The 27433-nt window shown below is 25.3% G+C and overlaps 2 long non-coding RNA genes across 4 annotated transcripts; one reads left to right on the plus strand and one right to left on the minus strand.

Moving 5' to 3' along the window:
- The first annotated feature begins 1737 nt into the window (after positions 1-1737).
- LOC122507008 lies at positions 1738-16763 on the plus strand. 2 transcript variants are annotated; one of them, XR_006302068.1, is made up of 5 exons: positions 1738-1858; positions 1960-2089; positions 12041-12170; positions 14166-14240; positions 15411-16763. It is a non-coding gene; the product is annotated as an uncharacterized LOC122507008 (long non-coding RNA). The 2 variants fall into 2 exon arrangements; XR_006302067.1 differs by lacking the exons at positions 1738-1858; positions 1960-2089 and adding an exon at positions 11663-11938.
- Positions 16764-16906: 143 nt separating this feature from the next.
- LOC122507007 lies at positions 16907-25326 on the minus strand. 2 transcript variants are annotated; one of them, XR_006302066.1, is made up of 6 exons: positions 25111-25326; positions 24875-25005; positions 22804-22878; positions 21890-22156; positions 18924-19000; positions 16907-17106 (listed from the first exon to the last, which is right to left on the minus strand). It is a non-coding gene; the product is annotated as an uncharacterized LOC122507007 (long non-coding RNA). The 2 variants fall into 2 exon arrangements; XR_006302065.1 differs by lacking the exons at positions 24875-25005; positions 25111-25326 and adding an exon at positions 22970-23098.
- Between the last annotated feature and the right edge of the window lie 2107 nt (positions 25327-27433).

Raw genomic sequence — 27433 nt, forward strand, 5'->3', positions numbered from 1 at the left:
ACGAGAAATTCTTCGCATTTGAGAAACTGAGATTAGTTGATCTCAAGGTAAAACCCTATCGACTGTTGATCAAATCGAAACTCGTTACTTTCTCCTTATATTGAAGTTAAATAAAATTTATTTTATAGATGCATTTTTCTTTCTTAAATGTTCATATGTATATGATGTAGGTATATCAAAAGGAAACAATTACAAGGCTTGTGCAACCGAGTGCGAATTAACCACTTATCTCATTAATTACGTATCGCTTTATCTACTCGCGTTTTGAAATTTAAAATACATTTGATGAGATGCATTTATGTACGGTGTAATCTTGATGGGTATATGTAAAACTGGGGAACTTGTACTTAACACACAATCAAGATTAGGTAATCTATGAGATGCTAAGTGAAAACGAGTTTTGTTTTAATTTTGTTAAATCGTGTAGAAAATTGAATTTTTCTTTTATCAAAAAAATAACATCTTGAGCGTGAAATTTAAAACCTTTTCGAACATAAGTATTATAAATTGAGGACAAAAAATTTATGCACGAGGCAAATTGGGATTATGTCGAAGAGTTACAGTAAATCACCTTCAAGAATTTTGTTTAAGTTTTGCCTTAATTTTTATGCTTTAACAATGTACAAAAAATGTACAATGTACAATGTATAATGCACTTAAAAAGATACCTTAAACAAAAACAGATTGTACAACAATAAACGTACCATCCTTCGATTATAAAACTCAATTCGCACTCAATAGCTTAGAATTACCATTCTCTTGCTTGTTCTCATTTGAAAACAAAAATTGCCTTATTTTTACCCATTGCGCAAAGTACATTGATTTGAGAGATTTAATTTTCAATTGCTCCTGAAGCTCTTTTCTTTTTGCAATCTTTACACCTGAATTATTAATTCTCATGGTCTTCCATATTGGATGAAGGGTATATTATAAAAACATGAGTATTATTAAATCTAAGTACCAATTTTGATGCGAAGTTGGATTAGAACATTCGAAACAATTGAAAGCTATTCAGGCTCTAATGTGCAGACATGTGTTCAATATATAAATTCGCTCATATATATATAAACATTCAATGTATTTACATGTTATAATATACATTGGATCTAAGTATATTAGTTATGTAATAATCAATTGTTCACAAGGTCTTATGCTTTAACACTGTACACATTACATTTCTCTTTCCGAGGAAATGAATGTATTATCATTATTAAAGTAGTTTGTATATATACAAAAAAAAGGACGAAGGAACGTGAACGAGTTTTTATCAGGGGAAAAAAGTCGATTTGATAGTCGAGTACATTCTCCATTCTCCGAAATTGATATTTCTATATAATATTTCTTTATGCGAAATTTATTCGAAAATATTGTGAAATATAGAATTTGAAGAAACATCTTTTGGAATAAGTAATTTTCTTCCTGAGGGTTAATTACTTACCAAAGTAATTAGAAAGATAACTTTGTCCCCTACTGTAAACAAGGAAGGAAACGACCTTCGGCATTGTTAGTAAAGGTTATTTTCGTCTTGTCCTTGTCTATCTTTCCCTCAACGACAATAAAAGTACGAAATTGAAATTAAGCCCTTTCCCCTTCTCTTATTTCTTGCGGGAAATTCTCCTTTTTTACCTGAGTGACTTTTCCGAGCGTCACAATTCATTGACCTCCTTTGGTGGGGCAACTTGTTAAATATAAAATTTATTTTTAAAAATTAACTAGAATTTATTAATTTTTCAAATAGTTTAATTATTTATTTTGAATTTAATTGCAATTAATTATCAATATTCAAAATAAATTCACTTTGTGCATCGTACAACAGATTAAAAATACTTTTTGATTCAGCAGAATATTTCGATTACAGGTAAAAGTAGCTCACAATAATAAAAATTTGAAAATTATATTTTATGATTATATTTATTAATAATTTTCTCTGTCTAATTAATTTACAATTTTCATTTGCAGAAAGACATCACACCACAGTCTTGAAGGCATTGAAGAAGGAACAATTCTCCAAAGGACACAAAAAAAATGTTGCAGATATGCCCGAAAATTTCGCTTTCAAGAACAGAAAAGAGAAATAGAAAATGAAGAGGTGAGTAAAAAAAATAATTATAAAGTATTTTTTATTACTTCCCACTGAAAAAAAGGTATACTTAAATCTTAAAAATCTTTATCTGCATTTTTTGTTTTGAAAAGTGGAATTTTTTTTAATTTATTAAAAGTATTATACATTTTTTGATAAAACATTTTTCAGTCTAAATAATTCTTTCTTAGCACCACGTGTTAAGAAAAAACTGCATATTTTATTTTCAAAAGTATTCTTTTTAAATATAAAGTAACATTTAAAATAAAACTTTTTCATTATTAAACGTTTTTTAAAACAAAAAGTCTTTTCTTATCACCATGCTATTATGCCATGTGTTCCATCTGTAGTATTAATTTTTCAAAATGTAATCCTGAAGAATAGAGAATTTTATTTCAATTTTTAAGTAGTAGCAGGTCCACCCGTACGCTATCAGACAATTGAAATTTGTTTAAAATGAAAATAAAAATTTATTTCTTAAAAAAAAATATATTCTAATCATCTGCAAATCACCTGAGTTCTAGTAGGGACTGAGCCCTACGCAATCCTGAAGAATAGAGAATTTTATTTCAATTTTTAAGTAGCACCAGGTCCACCCGTACGCTATCAGACAATTGAAATTTGTTTAAAATGAAAATAAAAATTTATTTCTTCAAAAAAAAAATATTCTAATCATCTGAAAATCACCTGAGTTCTAGTAGGGACTGAGCCCTACGCAATCCTGAAGAATAGGAATTTTATTTCAATTTTTAAGTAGTAGCACCACCACCCGAATGCTATCAGACAATTGAAATTTTCCTTTAAATGAAAATAAAAATTTATTTCTTCAAAAAAAAAAATATTCTAATCATCTGAAAATCACCTGAGTTCTAGTAGGGACTGAGCCCTACGCAATCCTGAAGAATAGAGAATTTTATTTCAATTTTTAAGTAGTAGCACCACCACCCGAATGCTATCAGACAATTGAAATTTGTTTAAAATGAAAAGAAAAATTTATTTCTTCAAAAAAAAAATAATCTAATCATCTGAAAATCACCTGAGTTCTAGTAGGGACTGAGCCCTACGCAATCCTGAAGAATAGAGAATTTTATTTCAATTTTTAAGTAGTAGCAGGTCCACCCGTACGCTATCAGACAATTGAAATTTTCCTTTAAATGAAAATAAAAATTTATTTTTTCAAAAAAAAAATATTCTAATCATCTGAAAATCACCTGAGTTCTAGTAGGCACTGAGCCCTACGCAATCCTGAAGAATAGGAATTTTATTTCAATTTTTAAGTAGTAGCACCACCACCCGAATGCTATCAGACAATTGAAATTTTCCTTTAAATGAAAATAAAAATTTATTTCTTCAAAAAAAAAAATATTCTAATCATCTGAAAATCACCTGAGTTCTAGTAGGGACTGAGCCCTACGCAATCCTGAAGAATAGAGAATTTTATTTCAATTTTTAAGTAGTAGCACCACCACCCGAATGCTATCAGACAATTGAAATTTGTTTAAAATGAAAAGAAAAATTTATTTCTTCAAAAAAAAAATATTCTAATCATCTGAAAATCACCTGAGTTCTAGTAGGGACTGAGCCCTACGCAATCCTGAAGAATAGAGAATTTTATTTCAATTTTTAAGTAGTAGCACCACCACCCGAATGCTATCAGACAATTGAAATTTTCCTTTAAATGAAAATAAAAATTTATTTCTTCAAAAAAAAAATATTCTAATCATCTGAAAATCACCTGAGTTCTAGTAGGGACTGAGCCCTACGCAATCCTGAAGAATAGAGAATTTTATTTCAATTTTTAAGTAGTAGCACCACCACCCGAATGCTATCAGACAATTGAAATTTTCCTTTAAATGAAAATAAAAATTTATTTCTTCAAAAAAAAAATATTCTAATCATCTGAAAATCACCTGAGTTCTAGTAGGGACTGAGCCCTACGCAATCCTGAAGAATAGAGAATTTTATTTCAATTTTTAAGTAGTAGCACCACCACCCGAATGCTATCAGACAATTGAAATTTTCCTTTAAATGAAAATAAAAATTTATTTCTTCAAAAAAAAAATATTCTAATCATCTAAAAATCACCTGAGTTCTAGTAGGGACTGAGCCCTACGCAATTCTGAAGAATAGATAATTTTATTTCAATTTTTAAGTAGCAGCAGGTCCACCCGTACGCTATCAGACAATTGAAATTTTCCTTTAAATGAAAATAAAAATTTATTTCTTCAAAAAAAAAATATTCTAATCATCTGAAAATCACCTGAGTTCTAGTAGGGACTGAGCCCTACGCAATCCTGAAGAATAGAGAATTTTATTTCAATTTTTAAGTAGTAGCACCACCACCCGAATGCTATCAGACAATTGAAATTTGTTAAAAAATATATAAAAAATTTATTTCTTCAAAAAAAAAAATATTCTAATCATCTGCAAATCACCTGAGTTCTAGTAGGGACTAAGCCCTACGCAATCCTGAAGAATAGAGAATTTTATTTCAATTTTTAAGTAGTAGCACCACCACCCGAATGCTATCAGACAATTGAAATTTGTTTAAAATGAAAATAAAAATTTATTTCTTCAAAAAAAAAATAATCTAATTATCTGAAAATCACCTGAGTTCTAGTAGGGACTGAGCCCTACGCAATCCTGAAGAATAGAGAATTTTATTTCAATTTTTAAGTAGTAGCACCACCACCCGAATGCTATCAGACAATTGAAATTTTCCTTTAAATGAAAATAAAAATTTATTTCTTCAAAAAAAATATATTCTAATCATCTGAAAATCACCTGAGTTCTAGTAGGGACTGAGCCCTACGCAATCCTGAAGAATAGAGAATTTTATTTCAATTTTTAAGTAGTAGCACCACCACCCGTACGCTATCAGACAATTGAAATTTTCCTTTAAATGAAAATAAAAATTTATTTTTTCAAAAAAAAAAAAATTCTAATCATCTGAAAATCACCTGAGTTCTAGTAGGCACTGAGCCCTACGCAATACTGAAGAATAGGAATTTTATTTCAATTTTTAAGTAGTAGCACCACCACCCGAATGCTATCAGACAATTGAAATTTTCCTTTAAATGAAAATAAAAATTTATTTCTTCAAAAAAAAAAATATTCTAATCATCTGAAAATCACCTGAGTTCTAGTAGGGACTGAGCCCTACGCAATCCTGAAGAATAGAGAATTTTATTTCAATTTTTAAGTAGTAGCACCACCACCCGAATGCTATCAGACAATTGAAATTTGTTTAAAATGAAAAGAAAAATTTATTTCTTCAAAAAAAAAATATTTTAATCATCTGAAAATCACCTGAGTTCTAGTAGGGACTGAGCCCTACGCAATCCTGAAGAATAGAGAATTTTATTTCAATTTTTAAGTAGCAGCAGGTCCACCCGTACGCTATCAGACAATTGAAATTTTCCTTTAAATGAAAATAAAAATTTATTTCTTCAAAAAAAAAATATTCTAATCATCTGAAAATCACCTGAGTTCTAGTAGGGACTGAGCCCTACGCAATCCTGAAGAATAGAGAATTTTATTTCAATTTTTAAGTAGTAGCACCACCACCCGAATGCTATCAGACAATTGAAATTTGTTTAAAATGAAAATAAAAATTTATTTCTTCAAAAAATAAATATTCTAATCATCTGAAAATCACCTGAGTTCTAGTAGGGACTGAGCCCTACGCAATCCTGAAGAATAGAGAATTTTATTTCAATTTTTAAGTAGTAGCAGGTCCACCCGTACGCTATCAGACAATTGAAATTTGTTTAAAATGAAAATAAAAATTTATTTCTTAAAAAAAAAAATATTCCAATCATCTGAAAATCACCTGAGTTCTAGTAGGGACTGAGCCCTACGCAATCCTGAAGAATAGAGAATTTTATTTCAATTTTTAAGTAGTAGCACCACCACCCGAATGCTATCAGACAATTGAAATTTTCTTTAAATGAAAATAAAAATTTATTTCTTCAAAAAAAAAATATTCTAATCATCTGAAAATCACCTGAGTTCTAGTAGAGACTGAGCCCTACGCAATCCTGAAGAATAGAGAATTTTATTTCAATTTTTAAGTAGTAGCACCACCACCCGAATGCTATCAGACAAATAAAATTTGTTAAAAAATATATAAAAAATTTATTTCTTCAAAAAATAAATATTCTAATCATCTGAAAATCACCTGAGTTCTAGTAGGGACTGAGCCCTACGCAATCCTGAAGAATAGAGAATTTTATTTCAATTTTTAAGTAGCAGCAGGTCCACCCGTACGCTATCAGACAATTGAAATTTTCCTTTAAATGAAAATAAAAAGTTATTTCTTCAAAAAAAAAATATTCTAATCATCTGAAAATCACCTGAGTTCTAGTAGGGACTGAGCCCTACGCAATCCTGAAGAATAGAGAATTTTATTTCAATTTTTAAGTAGTAGCACCACCACCCGAATGCTATCAGACAATTGAAATTTGTTTAAAATGAAAATAAAAATTTATTTCTTCAAAAAATAAAAATTCTAATCATCTGAAAATCACCTGAGTTCTAGTAGGGACTGAGCCCTACGCAATCCTGAAGAATAGAGAATTTTATTTCAATTTTTAAGTAGTAGCACCACCACCCGAATGCTATCAGACAATTGAAATTTTCCTTTAAATGAAAATAAAAATTTATTTCTTCAAAAAAAAAATATTCTAATCATCTGAAAATCACCTGAGTTCTAGTAGGGACTGAGCCCTACGCAATCCTGAAGAATAGAGAATTTTATTTCAATTTTTAAGTAGTAGCACCACCACCCGAATGCTATCAGACAATTGAAATTTTCCTTTAAATGAAAATAAAAATTTATTTCTTCAAAAAAAAAATATTCTAATCATCTGAAAATCACCTGAGTTCTAGTAGGGACTGAGCCCTACGCAATCCTGAAGAATAGAGAATTTTATTTCAATTTTTAAGTAGTAGCACCACCACCCGAATGCTATCAGACAATTGAAATTTTCCTTTAAATGAAAATAAAAATTTATTTCTTCAAAAAAAAAATATTCTAATCATCTAAAAATCACCTGAGTTCTAGTAGGGACTGAGCCCTACGCAATTCTGAAGAATAGATAATTTTATTTCAATTTTTAAGTAGCAGCAGGTCCACCCGTACGCTATCAGACAATTGAAATTTTCCTTTAAATGAAAATAAAAATTTATTTCTTCAAAAAAAAAATATTCTAATCATCTGAAAATCACCTGAGTTCTAGTAGGGACTGAGCCCTACGCAATCCTGAAGAATAGAGAATTTTATTTCAATTTTTAAGTAGTAGCAGGTCCACCCGTACGCTTTCAGACAATTGAAATTTGTTTAAAATGAAAATAAAAATTTATTTCTTCAAAAAAAAATATTCTAATCATCTGAAAATCACCTGAGTTCTAGTAGGGACTGAGCCCTACGCAATCCTGAAGAATAGAGAATTTTATTTCAATTTTTAAGTAGTAGCACCACCACCCGAATGCTATCAGACAATTGAAATTTGTTTAAAATGAAAATAAAAATTTATTTCTTCAAAAAAAAAAATATTGTAATCATCTGAAAATCGCTTGAGTTCTAGTGGGGACTGAGCCCTACGCAATCCTGAAGAATAGAGAATTTTATTTCAATTTTTAAGTAGTAGCAGGTCCACCCGTACGCTATCAGACAATTGAAATTTTCCTTTAAATGAAAATAAAAATTTATTTCTTCAAAAAAAAAATATTCTAATCATCTGAAAATCACCTGAGTTCTAGTGGGGACTGAGCCCTACGCAATCCTGAAGAATAGAGAATTTTATTTCAATTTTTAAGTAGTAGCAGGTCCACCCGTACGCTATCAGACAATTGAAATTTGTTAAAAATGAAAATAAAAATTTATTTCTTCAAAAAAAAAATATTCTAATCATCTGAAAATCACCTGAGTTCTAGTAGGGACTGAGCCCTACGCAATCCTGAAGAATAGAGAATTTTATTTCAATTTTTAAGTAGTAGCACCACCACCCGAATGCTATCAGACAATTGAAATTTGTTTAAAATGAAAATAAAAATTTATTTCTTCAAAAAATAAATATTCTAATCATCTGAAAATCACCTGAGCTCTAGTAGGGACTGAGCCCTACGCAATCCTGAAGAATAGAGAATTTTATTTCAATTTTTAAGTAGTAGCAGGTCCACCCGTACGCTATCAGACAATTGAAATTTGTTAAAAAATATATAAAAAATTTATTTCTTCAAAAAATAAAAATTCTAATCATCTGAAAATCACCTGAGTTCTAGTAGGGACTGAGCCCTACGCAATCCTGAAGAATAGAGAATTTTATTTCAATTTTTAAGTAGTAGCAGGTCCACCCGTACGCTATCAGACAATTGAAATTTGTTTAAAATGAAAATAAAAATTTATTTCTTCAAAAAAAAAATATTCTAATCATCTGAAAATCACCTGAGTTCTAGTAGGGACTGAGCCCTACGCAATCCTGAAGAATAGAGAATTTTATTTCAATTTTTAAGTAGTAGCAGGTCCACCCGTACGCTATCAGACAATTGAAATTTTCCTTTAAATGAAAATAAAAATTTATTTCTTCAAAAAAAAAATATTCTAATCATCTGAAAATCACCTGAGTTCTAGTAGGGAAAGGCATTTATAAGAAAGAAAATAAATACGGATCTACTTTATAAATGAAGCAAGTGAATATACAAAGTAGTCACCTATTAGTAATCTAAAAGAGGTGCAATTCCTGCTCCTCTCAGAAGCAGACAGGTACATACACACGCACATTCCACTCGCCCTAAAGGCACAGGCATAACGATTCCACTAAGCGTGCAGTTAATACCCCCAATGAAATGCAGATTATTAAATAATATGAGGATAAGTGTGTGGCATTAAATTTGCCAATATACGTATAAATGCACCGTTAGTGGTACCATTTTTTTTCCTCCTCTGGTTTTTTCACGGTGCACGCTAAACACGGCCCCATACATTATCCGCAGTGTAATTTACTGTCTTCGAATTTCACCGATTAGAAGACGATAAAAACGGATGATGGAGCACTCGCATGTGTATATGTACGCGAGGGTGTGTTCGGCAAAAGGCGTGTGCGCCACACGAAGAATTCGCTCCGCATGAGACAGAGAGAGATACGTGGTGTAAAAAGCTATATATATATATATATATATAACTAAAGCTTGTGCAATAGTGAATGTATAGCGGATGTCAAATCACGCTGTATGTTGGCTGCACACCCCTGCACACAACACTCGTATCTGTTTACGTTGACATTCGCCTGTTTCGTGAACACGTGTGCCGGCGCCTTAATTCGCAACCAGGAAGTAATAGAGTGACTGTGCGACAAAAAATTTGCATAGCTGTCGTTATAAACCATAAGTCTTCTCTCCGTTGTTGTTCGTAGGAAGAATCGTCGCGACGTTCTCATAATAGCATCAATGCGTAATTGAAAATTAAAGATCTGAAATAAAAATTATTTACAAGAAAACCGAAGATCGTGCAACTTTTTGCAAACCTAGTTGATTTTTTGCGGCACCCCAACAAACTCTTATTAATTTGAGTCGCCTTCTACGAATTTTAAATAACACTTAAAAAACGAAACACTTTTTTTCTGTTTGTTGTTTTAAAATTGTATTTTAAGGTGCAAAATAAATTTTTAAAAAAGCTTCCCGCCATATTGGATCCACCATTTTGAATTTTTAAAATCTGACTTCGGATTCGTAATCAGCGTCCCTGAAAACCTCCGAAAAACAAAATTTAAACGAATAAAATAAATTTTCGATAAGCTTTCCAACAAATTTTTATCAAAAGCTTTTAAATCAATTGATGTTTTTGTTGATTTTTTTAAATTGATGGAAAAAATTCAATTTTTTTAAACTTTTTTATAAAAATTATATTTTAAATAATTGAATTTCTGTGAAAATTTAATTAAATGGAGATAAAATTAAAAAGAGTTATAAAAACTCTTGTCCTGGACGTAAAAAAATTTTATATTGAAATTAATCTATGGTTTCATTTAGTTTATTATGGGGATTTTTTTAAAAAACTAAAAGCGTACGACTTTTACATTTATATTGTATAGTAATAATTAAAGAAATAATTATCAGGAGTCAATTATCACTGTTGAACATAATATATCGAAAGGAGTTCTCGAACTGACTCATAAATTACAATCAAGTCTTGATTTTTCAAATCATAAAAATTTAATGACGTAAGTACTTATTACACACATGTTTATAAATTCACAATTTTTTTTTCTCTCCCTCTCTCTAAAACTCGTTTTCTGAGTTAATCCCAATCTCCCCTATTTTTTCCTTAAAAAAAAATTTATTTTTCTCTACTCTTCAAAAGCAAGGGAAAAAATCAATTATTTTGATAAAATAAATTAATAAATAAATAAAATTTTTGATTTTTCTAAAGAAAATGAAAATAAAAAAAAAACAAGTTTTTTTATTACTAGTTAAAAAATTTTAGTAAAAAAAAAAGTTGTAGAAAAGAAATAACTGAATCACAAGGGGAATAGAAATTGTCATTCAAATATATTTTTAATAATATTAAAAACTATTTACAAAATAATTGAATAATTTAAATAATCAAAACAGCAATTATTATTATTTTACTCGTAATTATATATTTATTTAATTTATTAAAATAAATACAGGTTTATAATAGTTGCGTTATTATTTAAAGAGAAATAGTTTTAAAAATCTCAATGAGGACTTCATTAAAATGAAATAAATTTAAACACGTGTGCTATTAATCATACAGTGAGATATTTATAATCGAATTAGTGAATCGAATTAACACCTTTTTCAATTCTCAGCGTGAAAGACAAATCAGTATCTTGAATCGCAGAGATAGTTGTATGAATTATTGCTTGTCAATTCAAAAAGGGAACTCACGCAATGATGGAAAAAAAATTTCAAAAATAAATAAAGTCATGTGAGGGTGAAAGCAGAATTGCTTTTGATTAATCACAAGGAAGGAGATCAATCTTTAAATAAAAATTGGAAATTGATCTATCGTTTTTGCCTTTCTTTACATCAGTGTTCTTAGGTAAAATTTACATCTAAAAATTATGGAACATTAAAAATAGTTTGTTGCTTTTTCTATTTTTTTTTTTTTAATATAAAAAATTACTGTCACAAACAAAAAAATATAAAACAAAAATGAAAGTAGCAATACGCTAATAATAATTAAATAAATAATTAAATATTATTAATATTAAAATGTAAAATTTAGAATTTTTTTAAACAATTATTTTGATTGAAAAAATAAAAAAAGTATTGGTGGAAATTTATACCAATTTTTCATGTAAAACTTTATTTTTATTGAATGTTTTTAATTTTCTTTTGTTATAAATTTTGATGGATAATTACTGAAAAAAATTAGAAAAATTTAGAAATTATTTCGAATATTATTTGACGACTTTTCTGTAATTCGTAATTACAAGGAAAAGTTAATATTGTAAACAAGGAAGAAAACGACCTTCGTCATTGTTAGTAGAGGTTGTTTCATTCTGTCCTTGTCTATCTTTTCCTCAACGACAATAAAAGTACGAAATTGAAATTGAAACCTTTCCCCCTCTCTTCTTTCTTGCGGAAAATTCTCCCTTTCTACCTGAGTGACTTTTCCGAGCGTCACAGTTCATTGACCTCCTTTGGTGGGGCAACTTGGCAAATATAAAATTTATTTTTAAAAATTAACCAGAATTTAATTTTTCAAATAGTTTAATTATTTTATTTAAATTTAATTGAAATTAATTATCAATATTCAAAATAAATTCACTTTGTGCCTCGTACAACAGATTAAAGGTTTTTCGATTGAGAAGAATATTTCGATTACAGGTAATAACAGACCACAATAATCAAATTTTGAAACTCAGATTTTATGATTAATATTTATTCAAAATTTTCCATGTCTAATTAATTTTCAATTTTTTTTTGCAGAAAGACATTACACCACAGTCTTGAAGACATTGAAGAAGGAACAATTCTCCAAAGGACAAAAAAAATTTGCAGATCTGCCCGGAAATTTCGCTTTCAAGACCATAGGAAAAGAGAAACAGAAAATGAAGGGGTGAGTCAAATAAATATTTATAAAGTATTTTTTATTACTTTTCCACTGAAAAAAAATTTATACTTAAATCTGAAAAATCTTTATCTGCATTTTTTGTTTTAAACAGTGGATTTTTTAAAATTTATTAAAAGTATTATACATTTTTTTGATGAAACATTTTTCAGTCTAAGCAATTCTTTCTTAGCACCACGTGTTAAGAAAAAATGCATGTTTTATTTTCACAAGTATTCTTTAAAAAAAAAAAAAAATAGTTACCACATTAAGCTTTTTTTTTAGTTCTTATTAAGCAAATCTTTTATAAATTTCAATTAAAATTTAATAAAATCTTATTGAGGTTATTTTTAAAATCATTATATTTATTATTCAAAATTTGCTTTTAAATTCATTTCAATGTCTTATATTGAAAAATAATTCTATAAAATTAAGAAACAATATTTGTTAAAAGAATTTTTTTAAATAAAATTAAAATTAGAGTATGAATTATAAATATAAAAATAAATAATTAAAACTATTAACTTTATAATAACTAAAAAAATTAGAATCTAAACTAACATAATTATAACAATTTTTTTACAAAATTCTATAGAAGTTATTGAAAATGTAAAAATAAAAAAGAGAACTAATAAAAAAATAATTATTACAAATTTAAAATTAAAAAAGTAATCAGTGGAATTTTTGTTAGATTTTTATTTATTTTATTTATTAGTTTTAATATTTTTTCATTCATAAATTAAGGTGGAAAATTGCTGAAAATTTTCGAAATTATTATTTTAAATATTAGTCGTCGACTTTTCAATGACTCATTATAAGAAAGAGAAAAATGTAATCCCTTATTGTAAACAAAAGTTTATGACTTTCGACAATGTAGGAGAATTTGTTTTCAAATCTCAATTTCAAATCTCAATTTCAAATTTACTAGAAAATATTAAAATGTGTTTCTGTTAAAATAATAAAAAATGCTTAAGTATTTATTTCAGTAACATTTATAAAAAAAATTAAAACTTATTGAAATGAAAATGTAAGAAATTGTGTAAAATATAAAAAATACATTAAATAGTATAAATGGTAAATAATTAAAAAATAAAAAAATTTAGAAAATTTTTAAAAGAATTATTTTAAACTGCAGAATGAGTACCAGTGGTCATAAACTTTTTATCATTTTCTTTATTAACAATGTAAATTAATTTTTAAAATAGTTTAATATTGTCTTTGAGTAAAATTATTAGTTTACTTGAATATATTCATGGAAATAATTTTTTTGTAATTGTTACTGTTAAAATAAAAGTGTTATTATAATCATTACAATTAAGAAAAGTTAAAAATAATCCTTGTATTAAAAAATAATTACAAAAGATATTTATAAAAAATATAAAAAACTTTTGATTATTGAAACATTATTTTATAATAATTAAAGTTAGAAATTATTCAACAATTTTGTTACTTTCAATAATTAATGATTCAGAGAAATTAATTAATAAATAAATAAAAGAAAATGGTAAAATTTTTTACTAATTTTTCTCGTAGTATTTTATTTTTTGATAATTATTTTTGGTGGAAAATTACTGAAAAATTTAGAAATTATTTCCAATATTATTTGACGACTTTTCTGTAATTCGTAATTAGAAGGAAAAGTTAATATTGTTAAAGGAAGGAAACGACCTTCGTCATTGTTAGTAGAGGTTGTTTTCATTCTGTCCTTGTCTATCTTTTCCTCAACGACAATAAAAGTACGAAATTGAAATTAAGCCCTTTCCCCTTCTCTTCTTCCTTTCATGGAAAATTCCCTCCTTCTACCTGAGTGACTTTTCCGAGCGTCACAGTTCATTGACCTCCTTTGATGGGGCAACTAGTTGATTATAAATTTGCATTTAACAAATTGAATTTTATTAAATAGTCGGAATAGTGTTAGTAGATTTTATAAATAATTTAATTAATAATAAAAAATAATATCAATCAGACTTTAATAACTAACATTAAATTTTATCTGTTAAACAGGATGTGCAAGAATTTTCCGCAATGCAACCCATTTTTCGAGATTTGGATCATCTCTTCGTCCTGAATAAATATTGAGTAAGTACCAACAAATATATCTGTTTTTTAAATAACGAATTTCCACTGCCAAAAAATTTATTTGCTTCAAATAATTCATTACTTGTCTTTTGTTAGATAAATATTTACTTGAATCAAGCAATTTTGATTGAAATCAAATAAAATTTATTTAAACTAATAATTTATTTAATCAATTTTTAATTTTTTTCGATATTATTTTCATAATGAAAATTTTTTCTTTTGTTTCTATTTTAATTTCTTAATTTAACGATTTAAATTTTATTAATTTTAAATTATTTATTCAACCAATAATTTGGTAAATAAGTTTTAAATTATCATATTCTTGTAACAGCAACTTCTAGTTACTTATACAAAAATTATTTTATTCTTCTAAATTAATTCGAATTTTATAAGTTAATTTTGAATTATTTACTTATTCCAAAAATATATGATTGGCTTTAATAAATCATTTCCCTGCAATATTAATTTTTATCAATTTTTGTTTTAAAGAAACCATTTTTTTATAGAAACCTAAATTTGATTGTAGAAATTTATTTTTTTGAATAAAGAAACCATTTTTAGTAGAAAAAAAATTTTGAAATAGAAATAAATTAAAATTTTTTTGTATTTATTTCTCTTGTCTTTAATCAATTTTTTTTCGAGATTATTTTCATAATGAAAAATTTTTCTATTTTTTTTCTATTTAATTTTTTAATTTAACGATTTAAATTCTATTAATTTTAAATTATTTATTCAATGAATAATTTGGTAAATAAGTTTTAATTAATCATTTTCTTGTAACAGCAACTTCTAATTACTTATATAAAAATTATTTCATTCTTCTAAATTAATTCGAATTTTATAAGTTAATTTTGAATTATTTACTTATTCCAAAAATATATGATTGGCTTTAATGAATCATTTTCCTGCAATATTAATCTTTATAAATTTTTTTTAAAGAAACCATTTTTTATATAGAAAAATAAATTTAAATGTAGAAATTTATTTTTTTTAAATTGTTTTTTTTTAAAAAAAACAATTTTTAGTAGAAAAAATAAATTTATTTTTTTTAAATTGTTTTTTTTAAAAAAAAACAATTTTTAGTAGAAAAAATAAATTTAGAAGTAGGAATATATTAAAATTTTTTTTTTATTTATTTCTCTTGTCTAAGGAAATTGAATTTTTTTACAGAGACTTTTTGTTATCTCAACAAGCATCGGTGAGAGACAACGAGGAAAATTCGCCGAGTGTTACGAATTTTTGTTAAAAAAATTAAAATATGTTGTCTTCTTTGTAATATACAGTGAATTTGTGTTATTATTTATGTAGCTAGAGATTTCGAAAAAAATTATTGTATTAGCTAGGAAATGAAAAATGTTAGTAGTTTTAAGCAATTTAATTTCAACTAAAATACAAGAGGAACAACAACATTCAATCACAGAAGATGTGGAGTAAGTAAAAAGGTACCGAAATTTTAATTTATTTATTAAATTTTACTTGTACCAATTACTGCCAAAATATAAAAAGTATTTTTATTTTACAAAATTAAAAATTTCCAACTTTCAATAATCTTAGAGTAAAAATATTTCTTGAGACTATAATTGAAGTGATAAGATTAAAAAATGCATCTTTAAATAATTTTTGAATACTGTAATAACGCAGTAATTGGTACAATTCCCAAGTGAGTAAAAGACCTTTTACAGTAGAACTGATTCTAAACTGAATCCTTTTTATTAATTTTTTTTTTAATGAAAGAATTTTTGTCTCCTTAATAAATTAAGCCACCGGATAGTACAGCCATGCTTAAAATTCTGATGGCCTTTTACTTCCGTGACATTCAAAAACTAAGTTGAAAAAAACTTTTTTCAAATGTTTTTTTATTTAGTTCCTATAAGTAATAACAACATTTTTTTTATCTTAATTTTTTTTATGCAAAACTTAATTTTTTGATCCAAAAATCAAGTTAAAAAAATGTTTCTGTAAATATTAAAAACAAATTTTTGAACTTAATTTTTTGATGTCAGGAGCCCAAAGTTGTCACATTTGCAAAAAAATTCATTAAATTGACAGATTTTATATCTGCATTTTTTTCTAATTAAGATTAATTTTTTTTAAATTACTTTAAGTTTGATGTTTTGTTGGAATAATATTGGAATTGTTTAAAATACAAATTTTATTTACTCACTTTATATTTATAATTTTAAAAATTAAAAATGATCAACAAGCTTTGAACGTTGTAATGAATGAAATAATTATTGTTAAAAAGATTTTTATAAATTGCTAATTGTAATAATAAATAAAAACACAGATTTTAAATTCAGAAACTCAATAATTAATTTTCTTTTTGTAGTTTATGCAAAATTATTGTAATAAACATTTAATTTTAAAAAGAAATAAATAATTTCGTTCATTTGAATGTTCAAAAAGTTTAGGATCATAATAAGTAAGATTGACAAGTTTTATTTTTAGTAATGTAAATGTTTTAATAAATATTTGATTTGATGAATATTTAGTAGCATTATTCAAAGTTAAATAGTTAAAAGAATATTCGATGGGCCCACTAGAGGGGCCGTTGGAATTTTATGCATGGTTATATTTTCCGGTGGCTTAAATATACTTAAAATATTAAAAATATAAAATATATATATATTAAAACTATAGAAGACATCAGTAAAAAAATCAATTGCTATTTTTCAACAATCTATTTATTGCATCATAATATAGTATTACATGTTTTAGTTCAACTTAAAATGTAATTGAACGCTTTGTATTGTACAAAAAAAAATATCTCTTGATTCTAGCAGATATAAATTCTCCAGTAATAATGAATCCTTCTCTCAGTTTAGTTTTTTTTCCTCTTGTGAGTCTTCTTTTATTTCATTCATTCCTGAAACAAAAACAGGTCTTTTACTCCCTTGGTCAGTTTTTTGGTTAGTTTCTAAATTTGAATCGGTAATAACTAAACATTACTGACAATTAGCAATAATACTGCTTATTAGCAACTCCTTTTTGTAATTTATTAGTAATGTTTAGTAATCACTAAAAAGATTCAAATTTAGAGACTTTAGACTTCTCTTTCCCTAAGAAGGGAAAAGTTCTCCTTTTCTCTCTAAGGAGGAGGAAGCAACCTTTTGTTATTGGTCGCTTGACTTAGAGGGAAAAGAAGATCTTTTTTTCTCCTTGGGGTAAAATGAAGTTGCTTTAGTTCCCAGGGAGAGTGAAGTGACTTTTCTTTCTCTCTCCAAATGTGGAGGTGGTAGAGAAAGTAAAGTAACTTTAATCCCCTTGAAATAAAGCAGCTTCTCTCCTTGGAAGTGGGAGAGAGAAAACTCGAACTCTTCCAAAGGAGAAAAGAGAAGTCCGAGAATCCTGGTAGGTGGATTTGTCGATTACCCTACCTTGAAAGTAAAATCGACACCCCAGGGGAAAGTGGTTACGACTCCATCTTCCCTTGCTCCTACTTAGGAGGACCAACCGAAGTCGTCCTCAAGGAGAGAGGTTGTCGACTTCTGTCTCCTTGAATAGGAAGGAGAAGTTTTGAAGTCGTCCTCAGTAGAAGAGGACAAACTTCAACTTCTCTTTCCACGAAGAAGTCGAACGCGAAAGAAGGTCACTGTGAATAACGAGCAAAAAAATTAACGTACACCCCCCCTTCTTTTTCTTTCTCAGAAGAGACTCGTTTCTTTATTTCATTACGAGTCTCTTCTTGACTTCGACTAAGGGTTCTTTCAATTCCAACTTCCTTTCCTACTCAAGGAGATGGAAGTCGGAAATCCTCTCCTTGAGGACGACTTCGGTTTTTCCCAGTGGGAGAGAGAGTCGTCACTATCCCATTGGGATGGACTTTTTTACTGACACTAAGCCAAGAGAGGTTGGAGTCCTAACCTCCTCTCCTGTGTCTGCCGACTTCACTTTACTCCCAAGTAGGGGTAGTCGGACAACGTCCTACTTGGGAAAGCTTCCTCCAATCTTTTCTATAACCTTTCTTCAACTCTTTTCTTTAATCTTTCTCCACAAATTTTCCATCTTTCTCCAAAAATTCCCCTAAACTTTGAAGATTAGGGAAATCATTGGAGAAGGCTAGGAAAAGAGTGGGAGGAAGATTAAGAAAAGAGTGGGAAGAAGAAAAGATTGGAGGAAGAATTAGAGAAGAGGGGGAAAAAGAAAAGATTGGAGGAAGAATTAGAGAAGAGGGGGAAAAAGTTTAGAGAAAGACTAAGGGAAATGGGGAAAAGTTTGGAGGAAGATTAAGAGAAGTGTGAGAGTAAGAAAGAGAAATGGGGAAAGATTGGAGGAAGAATTAAAAGGGAGAAAAACATTAGAGGATTAAGGGAAAAAGTGATGGGAAAAGCTTGGTCAGCCAGGGTAGAAAGGAAGTAGTTTCGCCCCTAGGGAAAAAACACCACAACTTAGTCTTATTTCCTTACCAAAAAGAAATAAAGCCAAGTTAATTTTCCCTAAGAGATAATGAAATGGAAAAAGATAGAAAGAAAAAAAAAGATAGAAAGAAAGAAAAAGAAAAGAAAGAAAGAAAAAAAAGAGAAGAATGAAAAAGAAGTCTCCACCACCCAAGGGAAACACACAGTCATCATCTTATTCCTCAGAGAATAAGCAAAGTGCGTTTCCCCAGAGGAGACTGAGAAAGAAATAATTAAGTTTTAATAAAGAGAAGGAAATAAAAATATTTGTATTTTTTTCACTTACCTTTTGCTCCTGTTCCTCTTTTGACCTCTTATTGCGAACTGAGTAAAAAATTTGTCAGTTGTTAGTTAGTGTGATGACTGTAAAAAAAATTAATTTAATTAGAAAGGCTGACATATAAATTATATGACCGTAAAAAAATTAAGTTATTTAGTAAAGACTTGACATATAAATTATTTTTGTTAAATCGTTAATTTACTTCTTCATTCAAATATTTTTCTATTGGAAGTATTTAATATTTGATTTTCATTAATTTCAAAATAATCGATTACTTGTCTATTATCAATAAATTTACTTGAATCAAATAATTTTTATTTAAATCAATAAAATTGTATTTGAATCAATAATTTCAGTATTTAGAGCAACTATCATTTAATGGACTTAAAAATTATTTGATAAAGAAAATAATGTTTATAATAATTAAATTAAATAATATTAAGGAATAAATAAATAATGTTAAGGAATAAATAATGTACATAATAATATTAAATAATAATATAAATTATAAATAAAACTTTAAGGTTAACTAATATCACTCCGAGTTGTACAAAAAATGTTATAATTATCAAATTATAGAATATAATTTGACTCAGTTAATAAAACTAATTGTTCAGTTAAATAATTATTAAGTTAAATTTTACTAAATTACACACAGAAATTAAGTTTAAAAAAATATATAAATTGAGAATAAAAAATAAACATTATTTGATTCAAGTAAATATTTAAATGATAATAGTCAAGTAATCGGTTCATTATATAAAATTTTTTTCAGTGTAACTTAAAATTGAAAGAAATTTGTGTATTAATGTTACAAACAAGTCTACTCTTTTTTTTATTTAAACAGTAAATACCTAATTAATTTTGAAAATATTGTAATAAAAAAAATAGTGATAACTAAGGACTTGATTTAATAAAACTAAGTACAGTTAAATTTTAGAAAATTATACATAGAAATATTAATTATCGTTTCAGTAATTATCGATTTTTGTTTAAATATATTTTTTCAACTGATTCAAAAACATTTTTCTAAAAATTTTAAACTTTCAAATAGACGAAATTTTTTCTCTTGTTTAATTATTATAGAAAATCTAATTACAAAAAAGAAAAATAATTATAATTCAATATTTAATTATTCGTAAATTAACTTTTTTAATAAAAGAAATTTATTTTGGAAAAATAAAAATTATAATACATAAATAAAAATATAAAATAATAAATAATTTATTAGAAAGTAGAAATCAAAAGATTATTTCTTTCTTTTATATTAATATAATACAATAATAATTTTAAACTCTTTCAAAAATTGAATAAAAACGTATAAAATTTACAATTAATTTTTTAAGATAAAAAAATTATTTTTTTCTAAAAAATAATAATAAAATATAAATTGAAAGCAGTAAAAGAATTTCGTCATTTGAACGCTCAAATTCAGAGTATAAATTCTATTATTAATTTTAAAAACAATTAACTATCATAACTTTAATAAGTTAAAAATTTTTATCAATGTGAAATTATAACAAAATTCGACTTTTTAAATAAACATCGCTGCGTGAAATTCGCTCTGGGAAAGTCACTAAGGTAAGAGACGAAAAATATCAACGAAATGAAGAAGAGAAGGGGAAAAGGGTTCAATTTCAATTTCAATTACGAACTTTCATTATCATTGAAGGACAGGTAGAAAAGGACGAAAAGAATACAAGTTTTCTCAACAATGCAGAGTCGTTATCTATTTTGATTACAATATGAGATTAACTTTTCCTTGTAATTTCTTAATTACAGAAAAGTCGTCAAATAAAAATTGGAAATAAGTTTATTTTTCAGTAATTTTCCATTAAAATTATAAGGAAAAATTATTTTTTATTAGAATTATAAGAAAAAATTATTTTCCATCAAAATTATAAGAGAAAAAAATAGTTTTCCATAAAAAATAAAAGAGAAAAAAATAGTTTTCCATAAAAAATAAAAGAGAAAAAATATTTTTCCATCAAAAATAAAAGAGGAAAAATAATTTCTCTATCAAAATTATAAGACAATCAATTAAAAATACTCGAAAAATAAAATATTGCATTAAAAATTAGATACAACTATTAAAGTGATCGACTAATATTGAAAAGAATAATTTCGAAAATTTTCAGTAACTTTCCATTATAAATTTTACAATGAGAAAAAATTAAAACTAATAAGTAAAATCAATACAAATCTAGTAAAAATTTCCCTAATTAGTTTTTTCATTTTTAATTTGTAATAATTATTTTTTTATTACCTCTATTTTTTATTTTTGCATTTTACAATGAAAAAAAGTAATTTTTCAATTTTAGAACAGAATTTTTCAATTAAAGTTGAATTAAAATTTATAGAAAAGTAAATTAAACTATTAAAAAGTAAAATTAAATTAAATTAAAATTAAAAAAATTAAAAAGGAAAAGTAAATTTAAACTATTTTTTAGTCTAGTTTTAATAGTTACTATTTTTTTTTATTTTCAATTTTTACTCATTTTTGCCTAAATAAAATATTTCTCTAAAGTTCTTTTGATATCTTTTCTCAAAGGGAGGGGGTACACTAATATTTTTAAATATATCAATTTAATGGCCTTAAAATAAAATCGGTTAGAAAGTATTTTTACTCTTTTTGAATTTTACTTTTCCTAAAAATTAGTAGATTTAAAAAAAATTAAGATTTTAAATTAGTTAGAAAAACATGTAAATAAATAATCAGAAAAATGAATAAATATTCATATTTTTTTTAGCATTTTCAGTCTAAAAACAAAGTATTTTTTTTTACATGTCCAAAAATTATAAAAAACAATTTTTCATTTGGCAAATTTTTTGTGGTTTCAAAAACATATTTTCTATAAATTTACACATGGATTTCAAAATGTAACAATTTTTAGAAAAAATAAAAATTCAGAAAGGTGATTCGGTAACAGGATGTAATATAAAAAATAGAACATTGTTGTCTATTGACTTACCCATAAATTTCGGTGAATGAATGTTCCTATAAAGTTGAAAGCTTGATGTTGAATCCTCTTGTATACTTAAAAATATAATATTTTCCTTAAACCTACCGAAATTTTTAATTTCCTAGCTAATACAATCATATTTTTTTCGAAATCCCTATCTACATAATTTACAACACAAAAAATATTTTAATTTAATGAGAACTAATCACTGAACGAGGTTTCGAAGCTTCCTTGCTTGTCGTTCACCAATGGCTGGCGGAATAATAAAAAAAGTCTCTGTAAAAAAAATTCAAGTTCCTTAGACAAGAGAAATAAATACAAAAAAAATTTTAATTTATTTCTATTTCTAAATTTTTTTTCTACTAAAAATGGTTTCTTTATTCAAAAAAATAAATTTCTACAATCAAATTTAGGTTTCTATAAAAAAATGGTTTCTTTAAAACAAAAATTGATAAAAATTAATATTGCAGGGAAATGATTTATTAAAGCCAATCATATATTTTTGAAATAAGTAAATAATTTAAAATTAATTAATAAAATTTTAATTAATTTAGAAGAATAAAATAATTTTTGTATGAGTAATTAGAAGTTGCTGTTACAAGAAAATGATAATTTAAAACTTATTTACCAAATTATTGATTAAATAAATAATTCAGAATTAATAAAATTTAAATCGTTAAATTAAAAAATTAAAATAGAAACAAAAGAAAAAATTTTCATTATGAAAATAATATCGAAAAAAATTAAAAATTGATTAAATAAATTATTAGTTCAAATAAAATTTATTTGATCTCAATAAAAATTGCTTGATTCAAGTAAATATTTATTTAACAAAAGACAAGTAATGAATTATTTGAAGCAAATAAATTTTTTGCCAGTCAAAATTCGTTATTTAAAAAACAGATATATTTGTTAGTACTTACTCAATATTTATTCAGGAGGAAGAGATGATCCAAATCTCGAAAAATGGGTTGCATTGCGGAAAATTCTTGCACATCCTGTTTAACAGATAAAATTTAATGTTAGTTATTAAAGTCTGATTGATATTATTTTTTATTATTAATTAAATTATTAATGAAATTTACTAACACTATTCCGACTATTTAATAAAATTCAATTTGTTAAATGCAAATTTATAATCAACTAGTTGCCCCATCAAAGGAGGTCAACGAACTGTGACGCTCGGAAAAGTCACTCAGGTAGAAGGGGAGAATTTTCCATGAAAGGAAGAAGAGAAGGGGAAAGGGCTCAATTTCAATTTCGTACTTTTATTGTCGTTGAGGAAAAGATAGACAAGGACAGAATGAAACAACCTCTACTAACAATGCCGAAGGTCGTTTCCTTCCTTGTTTACAATATTAACTTTTCCTTCTAATTACGAATTACAGAAAAGTCGTCAAATAATATTGGAAATAATTTCTAAATTTTTCAGTAATTTTCCACCAAAAATAATTATCAAAAAATAAAATACTACGAGAAAAATTAGTAAAAAATTTTACCATTTTCTTTTATTTATTTATTAATTAATTTCTCTGAATCATTAATTATTGAAAGTAACAAAATTGTTGAATAATTTCTAACTTTAATTATTATAAAATAATGTTTCAATAATCAAAAGTTTTTTATATATTTTATAAATATCTTTTGTAATTATTTTTTAATACAAGGATTATTTTTAACTTTTCTTAATTGTAATGATTATAATAACACTTTTATTTTAACAGTAACAATTACAAAAAAATTATTTCCATGAATATATTCAAGTAAACTAATAATTTTACTCAAAGACAATATTAAACTATTTTAAAAATTAATTTACATTGTTAATAAAGAAAATGATAAAAAGTTTATGACCACTGGTACTCATTCTGCAGTTTAAAATAATTCTTTTAAAAATTTTCTAAATTTTTTTATTTTTTAATTATTTACCATTTATACTATTTAATGTATTTTTTATATTTTACACAATTTCTTACATTTTCATTTCAATAAGTTTTAATTTTTTTTATAAATGTTACTGAAATAAATACTTAAGCATTTTTTATTATTTTAACAGAAACACATTTTAATATTTTCTAGTAAATTTGAAATTGAGATTTGAAATTGAGATTTGAAAACAAATTCTCCTACATTGTCGAAAGTCATAAACTTTTGTTTACAATAAGGGATTACATTTTTCTCTTTCTTATAATGAGTCATTGAAAAGTCGACGACTAATATTTAAAATAATAATTTCGAAAATTTTCATCAATTTTCCACTTTAATTTAAGAATGAAAAAATATTAAAACTAATAAATAAAATAAATAAAAATCTAACAAAAATTTCACTGATTACTTTTTTGATTTTAAATTTGTAATAATTATTTTTTTATTAGTTCTCTTTTTTATTTTTACATTTTCAATAACTTCTATAGAATTTTGTAAAAAAATTGTTATAATTATGTTAGTTTAGATTCTAATTTTTTTAGTTATTATAAAGTTAATAGTTTTAATTATTTATTTTTATATTTATAATTCATACTCTAATTTTAATTTTATTTAAAAAAATTCTTTTAACAAATATTGTTTCTAAATTTTATAGAATTATTTTTCAATATAAGACATTGAAATGAATTTAAAAGCAAATTTTGAATAATAAATATAATGATTTTAAAAATAACCTCAATAAGATTTTATTAAATTTTAATTGAAATTTATAAAAGATTTGCTTAATAAGAACTAAAAAAAAAGCTTAATGTGGTAACTATTTTTTTTTTTTTTTTTAAAGAATACTTGTGAAAATAAAACATGCATTTTTTCTTAACACGTGGTGCTAAGAAAGAATTGCTTAGACTGAAAAATGTTTCATCAAAAAAATGTATAATACTTTTAATAAATTTTAAAAAATCCACTGTTTAAAACAAAAAATGCAGATAAAGATTTTTCAGATTTAAGTATACATTTTTTTCAGTGGGAAGTAATAAAAAAAACTTTATAATTATTTATTTGACTCACCCCTTCATTTTCTGTTTCTCTTTTCTTATGGTCTTGAAAGCGAAATTTCCGGGCAGATCTGCAAATTTTTTTTTTTCCTTTGGAGAATTGTTCCTTCTTCAATGTCTTCAAGACTGTGGTGTAATGTCTTTCTGCAAAAAAAAAAAATTGTAATTTTATTAGACAAGGAAAATTTTGAATAAACATTAGTCATAAAATCTGAGTTTTAAAATTTGATTATTGTGGTCTGTTATTACCTGTGATCGAAATATTCTACTTAATCGAAAAACTTTTAATCTGTTGTACGAGGCACAAAGTGAATTTATTTTGAATATTGATAATTAATTTCAATTAAATTTAAATAAAATAATTAAACTATTTGAAAAATTAAATTCTGGTTAATTTTTAAAAATAAATTTTATATTTGCCAAGTTGCCCCATCAAAGGAGGTCAATGAACTGTGACGCTCGGAAAAGTCACTCAGGTAGAAAGGGAGAATTTTCCGCAAGAAAGAAGAGAGGGGGAAAGGTTTCAATTTCAATTTCGTACTTTTATTGTCGTTGAGGGAAAGATAGACAAGGACAGAATGAAACAACCTCTACTAACAATGACGAAGGTCGTTTTCTTCCTTGTTTACAATATTAACTTTTCCTTGTAATTACGAATTACAGAAAAGTCGTCAAATAATATTCGAAATAATTTCTAAATTTTTCTAATTTTTTCAGTAATTTTCCATAAAAATTTATAACAAAAGAAAATTAAAAACATTTAAAAAAATAAAATTTTACATGAAAATTTAGTATAAATTTTCACCGATAGATTTTTTTAATTATTAATAAATAAAAAAATTCTGCTATTTTCAATAATAAATATCAGAAGTTAATTATTATTAAGTATATATTAATTATAATGAATTATTAATTATTATTAATTATTATTTATTATTATTAATTATTGTTAATTATGTATTAATTTTGATTATATAAATTACATCGTAATTTTCAATAATGATTAATTAATTATTAATAACGAATTCCTAATAATTTTTATTATTTTTAATGCAAATAACGAGATTCAAGAAAAATTAAAAATTTACCTCTACACGCATTTAACGAAACTTAGACAATTTTATAAAAATTCAAAGCATAAAAAACTGGATCTCATCTCGTGTGGTGTGCATACATATTTAATCATTGATTAAGTAACATTTTATATATACGATATCAGAACGTCTAGTAAAGAATTTCAGTTTTACTCTCTTTTTCCAATTTTTTCTTTTTTTTTTTTTGCTTTTGAAAGAAAAAAAAACTTCATTGCATGCAACGAAAAAATTTACATAAAACATTAAATTTACAACCAGTTTCTTCCGCAATTTAAGTAATGAAACTATTTTTCAAAACTACCAGTAGTTCCGTCGTTAAAAATAAAAAATAAATAAATAAATAAAACGTGTGTGTATTTGGAAAAGATTTCGTAAATAGCGATTTTTTTTCCACTGCAAATGTATTATAATGTTATTATAAAAATCTGAGAATAACAGACATTTTCAATGTTTGCAATAATAATGTATAAGTTCATTTACATTGTTTCTTCGAGAAAGGAAAGGCGGACATAAATTTTGCTATTATTAAAATAGCATTAATAACTCATTGTATTATACGGACAGTTGTGAATAGTCGCGTAATTTATGCGCCTCTTAATTAACTAATCATTTTCCGACAACAAACGAGGAGATGATTGAATTATTAATGTTGTCATGAGTGTTTTTTTAATTCTCTCCTTTTTTTGTTTCCACTGTGAACATTTTTTTTTAAATTTAATAATTAATTTTCACTTCTTCATTTATTTTTATTTTTTTTTATTTTTTTTTATTTTTTTTATTTAATGTATTTTTTTAAATGTTTGTTTATTTATTCTATTTATTTATTTAAATATAAACCAATTGATCAAAAAACTTCAGATTTGAATTTACTTTTTTTATTCATTTATTTTTCCTATTTATTTATCTTCTTTTTATTTTTTTTTAATCTCATTTTTTCAAAGAAACAAAACTCATAAATTTTCTTATTCCTGTTTTAAAAATTCAATTTTTTTTTCTTTCCTTTTTTTTTTTAATTAGAAAATTTTTTTGGATTAATTTAACTTACAAATTCTGATTGGCAATAAACGCTCGCTTTTGCTTATAATTTGATGCCACAATTTCGTAATTATAACACCATCGTAAATTCCTTTGGCACGGGAAATTGTCCATTTGCATAAATATAAATTTATTGCGTAAATCTAGTTCAAACATGCGCTTATTAAAATGTTAACGAATCTTAGTCAAGATTTCTTTCGCAATATTTTCTGGACACCTGTTTTTTGAACTTGGACAAAGAAGACGAAAAAATTCTACTAAAAAAAATAGAAAAAAAACATCTTTGACTATTTTTCTTCCATAGGAAAATATTTTATAAATTATTATAAATAATAAACAATTGGTTCATGTTGAAATAAATAAAATTAATAAATAAATAAATAATAGTAAATAAAAAATTAAATAATAATTAAATAATAATAGTACCTAAATAATGGATAATT

This window comes from Leptopilina heterotoma, unplaced genomic scaffold, assembly GCF_015476425.1.
Source record: "Leptopilina heterotoma isolate Lh14 unplaced genomic scaffold, ASM1547642v1 Lhet_44, whole genome shotgun sequence".
In the NCBI taxonomy this organism is placed as follows: domain Eukaryota; kingdom Metazoa; phylum Arthropoda; class Insecta; order Hymenoptera; family Figitidae; genus Leptopilina; species Leptopilina heterotoma.